Below are 14,187 nucleotides of genomic sequence, written 5' to 3'. Positions count from 1 at the left end.
CCAATAAATGTATAGAACATTTTTTGGAGATTTGCAACAATTTGAACCACATAGCCTAGAAATACCAAAAAAATTAAGAAAATATTAGGTGTGCCATAAATACATAAAATATATGTAGATACTAGTCTATTTTATCATTTACTACACAGAATATAGACAAATATATCATAAAAAGTTAATAGCATATATGGTGGTATTTAGAGTCAAGAGAAATGTACACAAATGTAAAGATGCAGTGTAAAATAATAATTGCATAAAATTAGCACAGTAGTACAAACTGTACTGCTATGCTAATTTTGTAGCTAGCTCCTGTTGCTATTGCAGTGAGCTCAAATATTGTATTTACTTAAAATGTCATGTGACGTAAATCATCTCTGTATGAGCAGTTCATCTCTAGTAAATTTCATATTGCAGCAAAAAGTCATCTTTTATATTTCTTGCATATTTTTTAATCATGCAATACTATATTACTTGCATAATACCATGGGACCAATAGGAAATGTCACCAGTGATGCTGGAAGTGCTCCCAAGAAACAGAAAAAAGTCATGACATTACAAGAAAAAGTTAAATTGCTTGATATATGTCATAAATTGAGGTCTGCAGCTGTGGGTGCTTGCAATTTCAAGATAAATGAATTTAGCAAAAGGATCACTGCAAAAAAAGAAAAAGATTTTTGTAAAGCCATCTTTGCAGCTATGCCACCAAACTTGTGAGATACCTTTTTATCTTGGACTGAAAGTGCAGCTTTTGTGTGGGTGTAGAATTGCTATATGAAAAGCATTCCTATAGACTCTAATATGACTTGAGAAAAAGCAAAATCATTATATGACAATTTAAGTAAAAGGATGTTGAATGATCTAGAATTTAATGGCAGCAAAGGATGGTTTGATAATTTTAGAAAAATATTTGGCTTTACAAGTGTCGAGATAACAGGAAAAGCAGCTTCTGCTGATCAAGAGACAGCAGATGAATTCTTAAATGCCATTAACAAAATAATTGAGGAGAAAGTATATCTTCCTGAACAGGTTTTTATTACAGATAAAAAATATCTTATTTTGTGAGAAAAAAAATGCCACAAGATCATTTATTAGTATGGAAGAGGAGTAAACCCTGGGATTTAAAGTAGGAAGTGATAGGCTTACTCTCCTGTTTTGTAAAAGTGTAATTGGATTTATGATCAGAATTATGATCCTTATCTATAAAGTTGTTAACCCCCAAGTCTTGAAGGGAAAAGTAAACACTGACTTCCAGTCTTTGGTTTATATAAGAAGTCCTGGACAATAAGAATACCTTTACGAGATTGATTCCATTGATACTTTATCCCTAAAGTCAGGAAGTACCCTCCCATTAATGAACTGCCTTTAAAAGTTCTTTTGATATTGAAAATTGCCCCTGGCCACCCAGAACACTATGAGTTCAACACCTAAAGTGTCAAAATGGTCTATTTGACTCCAAATATAATATCTCTAATTTAGCCTCTAGATCAAGGGCTTCATAGGATCATTAAGGCTCATTAAACATGGTACTGTATGGAAAAGGTAGCCAACACTATGGAAGAGAACGATGACATAAGAAACATGATAAAAGTCTGGTAGGATTACATCATTGAAAATCCTATAATTGTTCTAGAGAAACCATAAAAACTCTCAATCCTCAAACAACAAACTCCTGATTGAAAAAGTGTGTCCAGATGTTGTACATGGATTTATAACAGAGTCATAGGATTTATACCAGAGTCAATCAAGGAAACCATGAATGAGATTGTGGATATGGGGAGAAAAAAAGGTGAAGGCTTTCAATATATGGATCTTGGAGAAATTGAAGAGCTGACAGGCACCAGAGGAATTGACAGAAGACAGCTTGATGGAGATGGAGATGAGTGCTTCTGAACCAGGGCCAAATAATGAGGAAGAAGACATACTAGAAGCAGTGCCAGAAAACAGATAGACATTAGGAAATCTGATTATTCAAGATTACTTTTGACTTCTTTTAGGACATGGACCTTCTATGATATGGGCACTGCAACTAAAGCAAATGGAGGAAGAAGGGTTGGTACGATATGGGAAAATTTTTAGAGAAATGAAGGAGCAAAAAGAAATTATGATGCATTTCCATAAGGTTACACAGAGTGTGTCTGCCTCTCCTGTCTCCCTTTTCACTCCTCCACTCTCTCCACCTCTGCCACCCCTGAGACCTCAAGACCAACTCCTCCACTTCCTGCTCCTCCTCAGACTACTTAACATGGAAACAATGAAGATGAAAAACTTTATGATGGACCAATTCCACTTAATGAGCAGTAAATAATCACCATGCTGTAAAGTTAACATATCAGTTTTGTATGTATGTGTGCATCTTTATGTGAAGATCTAATAAATGTGTGACAAGAACTGTATGAGACGTTTCAGTGGCATCACTGTAATTGCCTAAGTATTCATTGTGTAGAACACCATTGTGCAAGTATAGACATGGACACCCTGTCCCTATGTAGGCATAAGATGAGTGATATTAATGTAAAATTCATAATGTGTTAGTTTTCTTACTGTTTTATAATCTTGCTTTCCAGGAATTATAGTACTGTACAGTATACTTCTTATTCTGGTAATTAGAGAAACTGTGTATCAGCCTATATCACAGGTGTGTTTTTAATGTAATAATATTTCTAATACTATATTATAAATATGACTGTAATACCATATGCCATAAAAATTTAAAGGATTCATTCATTAGGGTATAGTCTAGGGCATCATGGATTGACTATATCAGTTATAGCAGGCTACTATGAAACAATCATATTGCTACTTCTTCATTATCAATGCACAAATCATTATACTTGTAAATAAATATGAATTTCTTTTTCACCACTATCTTTTCATTTTTTATGCCTAGTGTTAGTAACATGTATGACATTTACAGTGTTCATACCTTACAATACAATACTGATGTAGGTAATAACAGACAATTCATTTTGTAAATAGATCACATAAACTTATGGTATTGATAAATTCACTACAGTACTATAAGTGCATTTTCCTTTCCTTCTCATTTTCTTAATAGCATTTTCTTTTCTCTGGCTTACTTTTTTGTAAGAATATAGCATATAACGTTTATCACATATGAAATATGTGTCAATTGACTGTTTATGTGGTGGGTAACAGTTCTGGTCAATGGAAAGCTATCAATAGTTAAGTTTTGGGGGAGTCAAGAGTTATACACAAATTTTCAACTGCCTGGAGGGGCAGCACCCCATCTCTTGCGTTGTTCAGGGGTTAACTTATATGCTGAGACCTGTGAGTCCTTCCAGAGGGTCTTGTGGATTCTGACACTCATATACACCATTCATTTTTCCAAAATCTATGGAAAGTAGTTACTTCATTCATGTTTAGAAATAGAAAACTCAGTTTCAAAAACAGTAAAATGAAAAAACTCTATGTCATTTTGTTTAATGATGGCAAGGCTAGAAGACAAACCTGTGTATGTCTAACAGTGTGTTTTAAAAAATGACTAAATTGCAGATATTTCTAGGATGGGATTTTAAAAGTATTTTTTGGCTTCATATAAAATCTTGACTAACTTCTGTAAAATCATTATCATTCAGCCACTACTCTATCAAGCCTTATTATATTCCTTCATTGAATTTAAGTCTCAGTGACAGTCCTAATTCTATAGCTATAACTTATTACTAGTTCAGCCTATTTCTGAATAGTTTTGAATGTAAGAAGAATTTTCATAATGACAACCCACAGTTGGCCCTCTTATATGTTCACTTCTGTCCTTTTCTATCACTTATGTCTACGATGAACATTTCTTATATTCCATGGCTCTGAGAGTATAAATCATTGATGTTTATTTTTAGTTATCAAATGTTTTATCTAATTGCATCCCATTTAAGAATTGTTATTAATGATTGATATGTGATATTAATATTTTTAAACCGAAGTTATTCCATCCTTTTCTTGCACAATTTCACAATTGGGCCAGGGTCATAATTACTTGACCAGATGAAGAATAGAGTCACTGTTAAATACTTTAAATACGGCGGTTGTATTAACACTTAACAATACTTATTAATACAACAATACATATTAATACAACATAATACAACAACCGTTTTAATGTATTTAAATATTTAAGTCATTCTAAAATTTATTCTGAGTCATGGCCATCACTTTATCATCAAAACCTTACACGCATTATTAATCTTTTTTTTAAGATTTTTTTTTTAACTCATGAAAGACACAGAAAGAGACAGCGACATAGGCAGAAGGAGAAGTGGGCTCTCCGTGGGGAACATGATGCAGTACTTGATCTCAGGACCTTGAGATGACAACCTGAGCCCCAGGTTGTCATCTCAAACACTGAGTCACCCAGGTGCCCCTCATTATTAATTCTTATACTTCCAATTCTCAAAATAGAATGCCCCTGGGTCTACTTTTTAATTTTTGTAGCCCATTTAGATCATTACCCTATCTTCCACACGTGGGTCTCTGGACTCTGACCTTCTGATAATTGAAAGTATTAATAAATTGACATACCTTGATATCAGCAAGACAGTCCTCTTAACTTTTTAGTTTGCTTGGGTACAATCATACAGTATTTTCCCGTTGTTGTTCTCTTTTTTTTTTCTACTAATTTTGGGAGGAACTCATGTTACAAAGAAAGTACTGCTATTTGAGGGCTGAGGATTGAAACAGTTTAGGACTAGTCATGGAATTTCTAAATTTGGTCTTTGGCACTATTTTGAGAAAAGTTTTACTATCTTTCTACAATATTTAGGCCTAACGGTGGAATATCTAACTTTGCCAAGGACAAAATGATCTTATGTAGGGGTCATTCTTTCTATTGTAGTTATTTCAAAAATAGCTCACAGGACTATTCAATTTATCAATATTTGCAGTAATACCATAGACATTGTGATACAACCTTATTTTTTCATTATAAATAATTTTTGTTTTTGCTACACTGTTATGTTGTTCTTTTCCCATCTTAATTATTTTCCACAAAAACCTTTTCTCTGTGCTTATGTCATCCCAAATAACACCCCCCCCACACACACTCACATGTACACATACATATAGCATTAAAATCATGAATTTATTAAAGTGTACTCAAGTTTCAAATCATCATGATCAGTTGTTGTAATTATCAACTTGTCTCCATAACAAAATACTGTAGTTTGGGTGGCTTAAATAACTGAAATGTATTGTGTCTCAGTTCTAGAAGCTGAAAGTCTGAGATCAAGGTGCCAGCATTCTAGGATTTTGGTGAGACCTCACTTCCTGGCTTGCTGTATATGACAGACAGACACATTTCTCTCTCTTCATTTTCTTTTAATGTCACCAATTCTATAGGATTAGGATCTGACCCCTATGGCTTCCTTTAACCTTTATTACCCCCTACAACCCTTCTCTCTAAATACAATCACTTTGGGGGTTAGGATGTCAGTATGAACTGGGCAGGCAAGGGTGGACAGCGGAAAGTGCAATTCAGTCCATAACAGTTGTCTAGTAAATATATGGGATGAACACTCTGTAAACCTATTCTACCTATGTGATAACTGTACAGTGTACAGTGATTTCACACGTCATAAATGCCACTAACTGGCTCTGTAACTGAAGCCCACAATAGCACCACTGATGCCTTGACAGTTGCAGAAACCAGGGCAGAACTGAGGGAATCAAACAACAAACCTTTGCTCCTGCTTTACAATATAAATATGTCTATTGCATTTCTTTACACTGACCAAGCTTTAGTAAATGTCAACATATTTTCTCCCCTAATTTAAAAGTTTGAACTGGTAAGGTTTCACATTATATCTCTAATTTGATTTATTCACTTGGAATTGGATTCATCTTTTAAAATCCTTGTAATATATGTGTGTATAAATTATTAACTAAAATTGGGAATGACTTTATATTTGAACTTGGTACAAAGAGAAAAAAAATAATCATGCCTAATTCAAAGTGTGATGTCTGACTTTGTGGATGAAAGGAATAATTTCAAGGTAGAATTTGAAATTCACCCTTTCTTCTTTGCAAATTATGAACTCAATCTAATTGTTTAAGCATAAGTTTTAATGAAATTGACTTTGGAAAAGTGACTTTTACTTTACGTTACATTGTAATGCCCTTATGCATTTAGATACCTTAAAATAGAAGGACTAATAATAATAAGAGAAAAAATCCACTCCGATATCTTCTTATACTTGGTTTTCATGAACTGTATCACATATTCTTACATATAGGAAGCCTTAATAAATAAATGCACTGAAAAAAAAATCATCTGAATTAGTGACAAAATAATTTTATAAGGAGTGTCCACAATATTTCAACATTTTTAGAGAATAAAAGTAATGTGTAATTTACAATCCCTTCTCTCAAGAAAATTAGAGAACGAAATGTTACAAGAGAGAAAAAAGAGAAAATAATATCACAATACATAATCAACCAAGTGCAATATGGGTTGTAATTTGTGGAAGCCTTAATGGAAAATTAGTACCTTTAGATTAATACAGAATGACAAGAATAATCTGTATAGAGGAGTATATGAAGACACAGGGGAAATACAAAGATTAAAGCAAACAAGAATCAAATAGTTAAGAAATGGGGCTAAAGGAGGGTGCACATTGGTGTATACTAAGACTAGACAAATAGGATCTAGTGTGATATTTTTGGGTTGTTACATTTTACCTTCTTAATCAGTATTATTCATGCTGTTTTGTATAAGTTTTTCAAGTTGACCAGTTTGACCCTTATTGAAATTCCTGTGTCATAGACAAATTTTGGCAGTTCTGTCCAGGCTATCCCAACTCTTTTCTCTGAAAATTTATTTCCTTTTTCTTATGGTTGCCTGCTCTCTCAGTTCACAAACTATATTTCTATTTCTTCAACTTGTCTAGTTGCTTGGACCAGGGATGGACACAGGATCCATATTTGCTACCAGAACTATAAATAGGGATTCAAAAATAACTATCTTCTCTCTGTTGGTGAAACTGAAAGACACTTAAAGTTCAAAAGTTTTGGGATCATTATTTTATGTGAACAGTGAGTCCTTAGAAAACTGTTTTAATAGGAGAGCAGACTGAAATAGATGTGAAAAGGAATACTAGAAGTCAGAGGGAATTATTGGCTCTTGAATGCTTTCCTGTCTGGATTATTTCTTCCTCCCTCCCTCTTCCTGCCTTCCATCCCTCTCTTCTTCCTTTTCACTTCTTTCCTCTCTCCCCTTTTCTTTCCTTTCTTCCTTCCACTTTATTAGCTGGTTTAGATGGTTTCTGCAACATGCATCTAGAAGTAAATCATGGATGAGACTGCTGGTATTGTGGTATAATTAATTTTAGTACTTGTGTATTTTCTTTGATTACCCCACAGTCAGCTCAAATCCAAAATAATATGTTAGGAAGCAAAGTGTACTAACGCAAGCAAATACTGGAACTATAAGGAGAGCTAAGGAATCTCATGCTGAAAAACAGAAAATCAGTTTAACTGGGAACATCACCCTAGTTATGCACTGTGATTAAATAAATCATCTAAAATAATACAATAGGTAGGCAAACTAACTGATTTGAAATTCTTTTTTTTTTTATTTCCTAAAAATTTTCAAGGTTAAAAGCTTGCACCCTCTAACTAGTACTGGTCTTTGTATTATTGGGATACTGAATAAAAATTACATATGATTAATAGAGAAAATTCCTCTTATAGTCTAAACTTCTCAAAGAATAAGTAAGGTAGTAGGCACCTGGGTGGCTCAGCAGTTGAGCATCTGATGCCTTTGGCTCAAGTCGTGATCCCAAGTTGCTGAGATGGAGCTCCCCATCAGGCTCCCCAGAGGAAGCCTGCTTCTTCCTCTGCCTGTCTCTGCTTCTCTTTCTGTGTCTCTTATGAATAAAGTATTTTTTAAAAGTTATTAAGAATAAAATAAGGTATATAAAAATTATAATCTTCTGAGATTTAAAGAATTGTCCTAATTTGTGAAATTAATTTTAATGTTAATTAAGCTTAGGTCCTTGGTGCTGGGGTATTCAATAAAAAGTTAAAACTTCTGCAAGATACTTGGAGCAAAGGATTGCTTGTGAAAATGAATGTTAAATCATTTTGGAAGAGAATATGACTCAAAGATATTTCCCTTTTTTTGGGTTGTTGACAGAATGCTGCAAGTTCAGAGATCTTCAAATTCAAACAGGGTAGAAACCACTGGGAATAGAGAAGATGTAAGAGAAAATATTTACTTAAGGAAGCATCAGAGCACTATAGCACTGATGATTTTTTCTAGAGTTTAACTGGCTTTGTTAATAATAGCTTTACAAAGTTTTCACAGGCTTCAGAGGTCTCAGTAATAGAATTATCACAGGGAAGGTAAAAAAAAAAAAAAAAAGGAGAAAATAGTAGATGTCCTCTAAAAGCAAAGAGGACTATGTACATGGTACACATGAGCTGCTCCAGGACATTCTGAGAAATTAGTCATACATGTGAGGAGGGAAAGGGTAGTGATATAGAAAAAGAATAGCAGTAAATTGTCAAAAATAAAATCATTCAGACCCCATTGTATTTGTTTATTCATTCATTTATTTATTTTTAAAGATTTATCTATTTATGAGAGAGAGAGAGAGAGAGAGAGAGAGAGAGAGGGAGAAGCAGGCTCCTCACAGAGAGCCCAATGTGGAACTGGTTTATGGATCCCCGATCATGCCCTGTGCCAAAGGCAGATGCTTAACCACTGAACTACCCAGGCATCCCCAGACCCCATATTTTAAACTCAGGCTGCTATGACTTGGAAAACCAGGTTATTTTTGAAGCAAAATCTATTCTAAGTGAGTAATTTTCACATTGTTAACATTTAAAATATATACTCTTTTAAAAAATGAAATAGATATGAATAGTCATAAAACAGCTAGTTGGTTTTATAAATTCAAACCAGTGATACAAAAAATACAGATTTGGGAGATATACTGTACAATCTTTTCTAATTAAACATCAAATAAATCATATTGTCTCAGTCTCTCAGAAAGGATTCATTTATAGAGTTTTTAAAACTTTGCAATTTTTATAGAATAAAGTTCCATATTAATATACATATATAATGTAAGCTATTCTTTTATCAACCACAAGGTCAGGAATCCTCCAACTAGCTTCTTTGATGTTTTGAAACAAATTGTTTTTCTGATATGGATTAAAGTGGTAGACATTTTATGAAATAAAATAATTTCAGAAACATTGAATTTTCAAAGATGCATCTTCTTTAAATAGATTTCTCCATTTATTACTCTTTTTGGAATATATCCCAAATAATATCAGTATTTTAAGTCTAGTGAAAATAAAGCCTTTTATTTCACACTGGAGTTCATTTCTTCACCGAGCTTTATCTTATAGCACTGTGTTCCTTTTACTATATTTTAAAAGAAAGATTAAGATAGAAAGTAATAATAATTGTATATCTGTGTATTTTTAAAAAACTTATCATTGTTGCTTCAACATTAATCTATTTTCTGTAAAAATTCATCATTCAGATTTTATTGAAAATCAGTCTTTTTTTTTGTTTACATTTAAGTTTCTTTATAGAAACTATCCCATGTAACCGAGTAAAAGAACAGATAAAGTTGTACAGTTTGATCTCAACTATAGAGATAACTCAAGCAAAGGACTTTAATAATGTAGTTTCCACTTACTTGTGTTTTCTATTGATGATATAGAAAACATTATGAGTTTCTAAGTTATATTTTTTTTTTTTGTTTGCTTGTTTTCTACATTGATCTATTGGCATATCACCTTCTGACCAAGATGGAGTAAAATTAACCAAATTTGCACACCTGCTTCAAACAACTACTGAACCAGATAAAATAAATGGAAAGGCAGTTTTAAGACATTGGAGAACAGGTAATGCCAGAGGGTAACCTGGAAAGAAAAGGAACAAACAAGGTAGGTCTGCAAATACCCCAACTTATTATCTGATAGGAATCTTTTGAGCTACAGTGTATGAATGGGTAACCCATACCCAGTCCTGTTTTGAGTAGAATAGGAATTTGGGAGGCCAGCTGAAATTTTCAGGCAGAATACAGGAGAGGAAAAAGCTGCATGGAGAGGAATGAATCACACAGAGATGTCTTCTGAAGAACTTCACAGGGTTCCCCTCATGTCTGGAGCTAAACACTTATGAATGCCTACATGTAAAGAAACTACCCAAGACTGGGGAAAGACACATCAAAAAACAAACAGCAGCAACAACAACAACAACAAAAACAAAAAACAAAACAAAACAAAAAAACAGAAAAACGATTCTTAGAGCTCAGTGCTACAAATAGTTGGTATTCCTATCTGCCAAAATGCCAATACCTTACGATAGACTTAACATCAGGTAGGAATTTTTTGCCTCAGTAGTGTGAGAGAAATTAGTCCTAGGCTAACAGCTGCTCTTCTCCCTCTGAAAATAAGCCTCACAGTGAGATTTGAAAATACCAAACCATTTCCAGTGATTTAATGTGTCCCCCCAAAAAAGGTCAGAAATTTTTATAAGAATATACAAATATCTAGCACAAAACAAGAAAAAAGATCACAATATCTGGTATCCAATAAAAAGAATTCCAAGCATACAAAAGAACAGGAAAATATGATTCATAATAAATGAAAAAATCAATAAGAAGAATAGAGGTCCAGAAACAATGCAGATTTTAGAATTAGTAGAAAGAGTTATTACATATATTCAAGAATATAGAGGAAAGTATGAGAATGTTAGAGAGAGAAATGAAAAATAGAATAGGACCCACATGGAACGTATAAAAAGAAAAAGAAAAAAGTCTGAGATGAAAAAATATCCTGCAGGGAATTAGTAGCAAAATAAATACTGAAGAATACAGACTCATATCAAAATAAATTATTCAAAATGAAGCACACAGAGGAAAAATAAAAGTTGGAATAAATTAACAACAATTTGAACTATGGGACAACTTTGAGTGGCTTAATATACATGATACTGGGGACCCTGAAGGGTAGTGGGAAGAGGGGTCTTTGAGAAATAACAGCCCATATATTTCAAATTTGATGAAAAATATCAACTTGAAAATTCAAGAAGTTCAACAAACCAAATCCCAAGCACAAGAAACATGAAGAAAACTACATTAAGAAATGTCATAATCAAATTACTCAAAACCCATGATAAAGAGATCATCTTAAAAGCTTCCAGAAAAGACACAGTAGGTCCAAGGGAACAAGGATAAAGACAAAAAAATGTTAGAAATGTAAGTCAGAAGACACTGAAGCAGATCTTTAAAGCATTAGAAGGATAAAATGTCAACCTGGAAATTTATACCTAGTAAAAATACCTTTTAAAGGTAAAGGGGAAATAATTGCCATCTGAAATGCAACACCTGAAAGAATTAATCACTTCTGCACTCCAGGAATGGTGTGCCTTTAGGAAGAAAGAAAACACCAAATGGAACTCTAGATCTAAATAAATAATTAAGAACAGTGGAAATGGTAAACAAGTAAGTAAAGAATTTTTTCTCCATTTAAAAATTTCTTTTAAAGATAACTGATATTTTTAAAAAGTTCTGAATGTTTTGAATGTTCCTTATCTTGATTAGGATGGAGGTACATGAGTGTTAAAAATTTCTCAAGTCTCATTGAACTGTAAACTAAAATCCATACAATACTTTCCCATAAAGTATATTCCTAAAATTACTGTCTGTATGATAAATGAAAAGAAAAGTATTTTGTTATAATTTGAATTCTTCAAATTATTAGGGGTACTGAAGCTATATACTTTTTCATATGTTTCCAGCTTATTTGTAATACTTGTATGTTATTAATTATTTGAATCTATGAATTTTGTTTCATAAAAATTATTCCAAAATGGTTGAAAATCATTCCAACCACTATAATAACATGTTAAATTCAAAGTGGGGAAGTCAGTTAGTAATTAGAACATTGCATGACGATAGTATAGACTGCCAAAATAGATCAGATTGGTCCAATTGATTGGTTTATCAGTCTCCCAATTTATCTTTTTGAAACTTAAAACAGAAACTGTGATTATCTGCTGTCTCAATTAATGTGTTAATTGTCTTGTCTCTAAATTATACATATTATGTGCTGTAAATGTCCAGAGGAGAAAGGCTTAAAATGCAATAATAAAGATTTATATAATATTAAAAGAAGAATTTATCCTAGTTTTCAGGCAGGTTAGATTTTGGATGGGACCATGGAATGCTAATTATAGAAAATCCTTCTATGAGTTTGTTAATTTGTTTTTAAAGACCCTTTTAAGGAAATTTAGTGCCTTCTATCCTAAAAATGGCAGACCCTTAGAACTCTAATTCATTTGTGTAGGTAGGCATGCAACTTTTTTCTCAGCACTGTGCAATTATTTCCACCAATTCAAGTGGAATTACTCAAATTCTGTTATTTAAATGAATTTTACATAATGGAAGGAGAAATTCCTGGGATTTAATTTAAATATCTTAATAATAAGGGCCAATTATTTTTATGAAAATTATTGTTCACTCATCATTGTCCTTAATATTATTTTTTTAAATTTCTAGCTCAGCACACATAAAGACTATATATGATTTTAAACATCTACTAAATTACAACATTTTTTTTTCAAAAACATAACGTGTTATATACATGTTATGCTTAGCCTGGCCTCAAATTCTCAGAGACACAGAGATTTATTATTAGGAACTGTCAGTTGAAGTGTTCTGTAACTGTCAAATGCACTGCTATTAGGGAACCTTAGCAACCATGTCCCTTTTGCCATATTCACTATATTGACATTTCCTTTTAAATCAGGGTGACAAGCCAAGTACAAATTTGGCAGTTTACTAAGGAGTTTAATTGGTGACAGCTGGATATACAGGACTCCCACTACTAAGGTTGAAAAATGACTGCATTTCCAACTCATTCAAAACCCTACCAACCCTACCATCTTTTGAGAATCACACTAGCCTTCCACCTGGAAATCTCCTTATCTCCAAATCACTCTTCCTGGCTACTACATAGCATGAAGCTATTAAAGCACCTAAATCTAGGAAGGGAAACACACTAATATGGATTGATGCCATCAAATGCATTTTTGCCATATTCCTAAGACATCTTTTTTTTTTTTAGTGTAACATCTGGGTTTTTCCCTTTATTCTAGGCCAGTGGTTTTAGATCAGTACAGTTATTTAACCGATCACATCAGTATCATCTGAGAATTTATTACCAATTCAAATCTCCAGCCCTGTCACAGATCTAAAGAATAAGAAAATCTAGATGTGGGGCCCAGAAATCTGTGTTTTAAAAATTTTGAGAACCACTGCTCTAGGAATAGAGTATTGCTGGCATTTATTTCTTCAACTTCCCTCCTTTAACTTCAGGATACACTTTTTGCTTTCAAAGACTTTAAAAGTACTATTATGTAAATCTTTAAGCTTCAGGAAATGGATAATGTTTAGCTTGATTTTCTTGATTCCAAATCCAAAATTCTTAGGGAAAAGTTTTCTCAGTGGCAAATTTGTGCCATGTTTCTATTCCTGAATTATTGAACTGTGGCCAAGGGATAGTAGCTTACATTATACTATAGGTTTTCTCACTACAGTTTCATGTGAATTGTGAGGGCAGGGGAAGAAATACCAATTCCCAGAAGAAGGAAGTAGCCAAGCACACAATCTCAGGGTGTTCAACATTCATTAATGTCTGAAATCCCTACACCTGTTAATGGACTTTTACCTTCAACTGGATCTTAAGTACCTTATGAACATCTTTCCACAATGTATTAAAATTTCCCTGACAGATGCTTTGAGGTAGCTCTTAATTTTGGCATCCAAAGGGCTAAATAAGCAGTAATTTCTAGAGGTTTTTACACTGTTTGGTGATCTTAATTTTATCATGGAGAATAGACTCTCATATTTCAAGTCAAAGCTATTCCAAGTGAGTTGGAAAATTATCTTTCCATCAAAGGTAATATTTCATCAATAAAACCCCTAAAGAATGACACTAGTCTATTTCTGATAGATGCCTCTTTCCAGAAACTTGGGACAAGTTTACCCTTGACCAAGTTGGAGAATATATGAGTGGTATGTATCACAGATTCATTTCATTCCAATGAATACATTCTATTTAATGCCCTAGATCGGCAATGTCTCCTTATACTGAGGATAAAACTCAAGGGATTAGGTATTGAATGAAAACACCAAAGATATGGTGGTTAGTCAA

The 14,187-nt window shown here is 33.1% G+C and overlaps 1 pseudogene; it reads left to right on the top strand.

Annotated features, from left to right (window-relative positions):
• Positions 1–14,187, top strand: part of LOC112916884 (Y-box-binding protein 1 pseudogene) — a 62,867-nt pseudogene that overhangs the window by 22,511 nt on the left and 26,169 nt on the right.

This window comes from Vulpes vulpes, chromosome 8 (genome assembly GCF_048418805.1).
Source record: "Vulpes vulpes isolate BD-2025 chromosome 8, VulVul3, whole genome shotgun sequence".
NCBI classification, from domain to species: domain Eukaryota; kingdom Metazoa; phylum Chordata; class Mammalia; order Carnivora; family Canidae; genus Vulpes; species Vulpes vulpes.
This window is presented reverse-complemented; position numbering and strand designations above follow the sequence as displayed.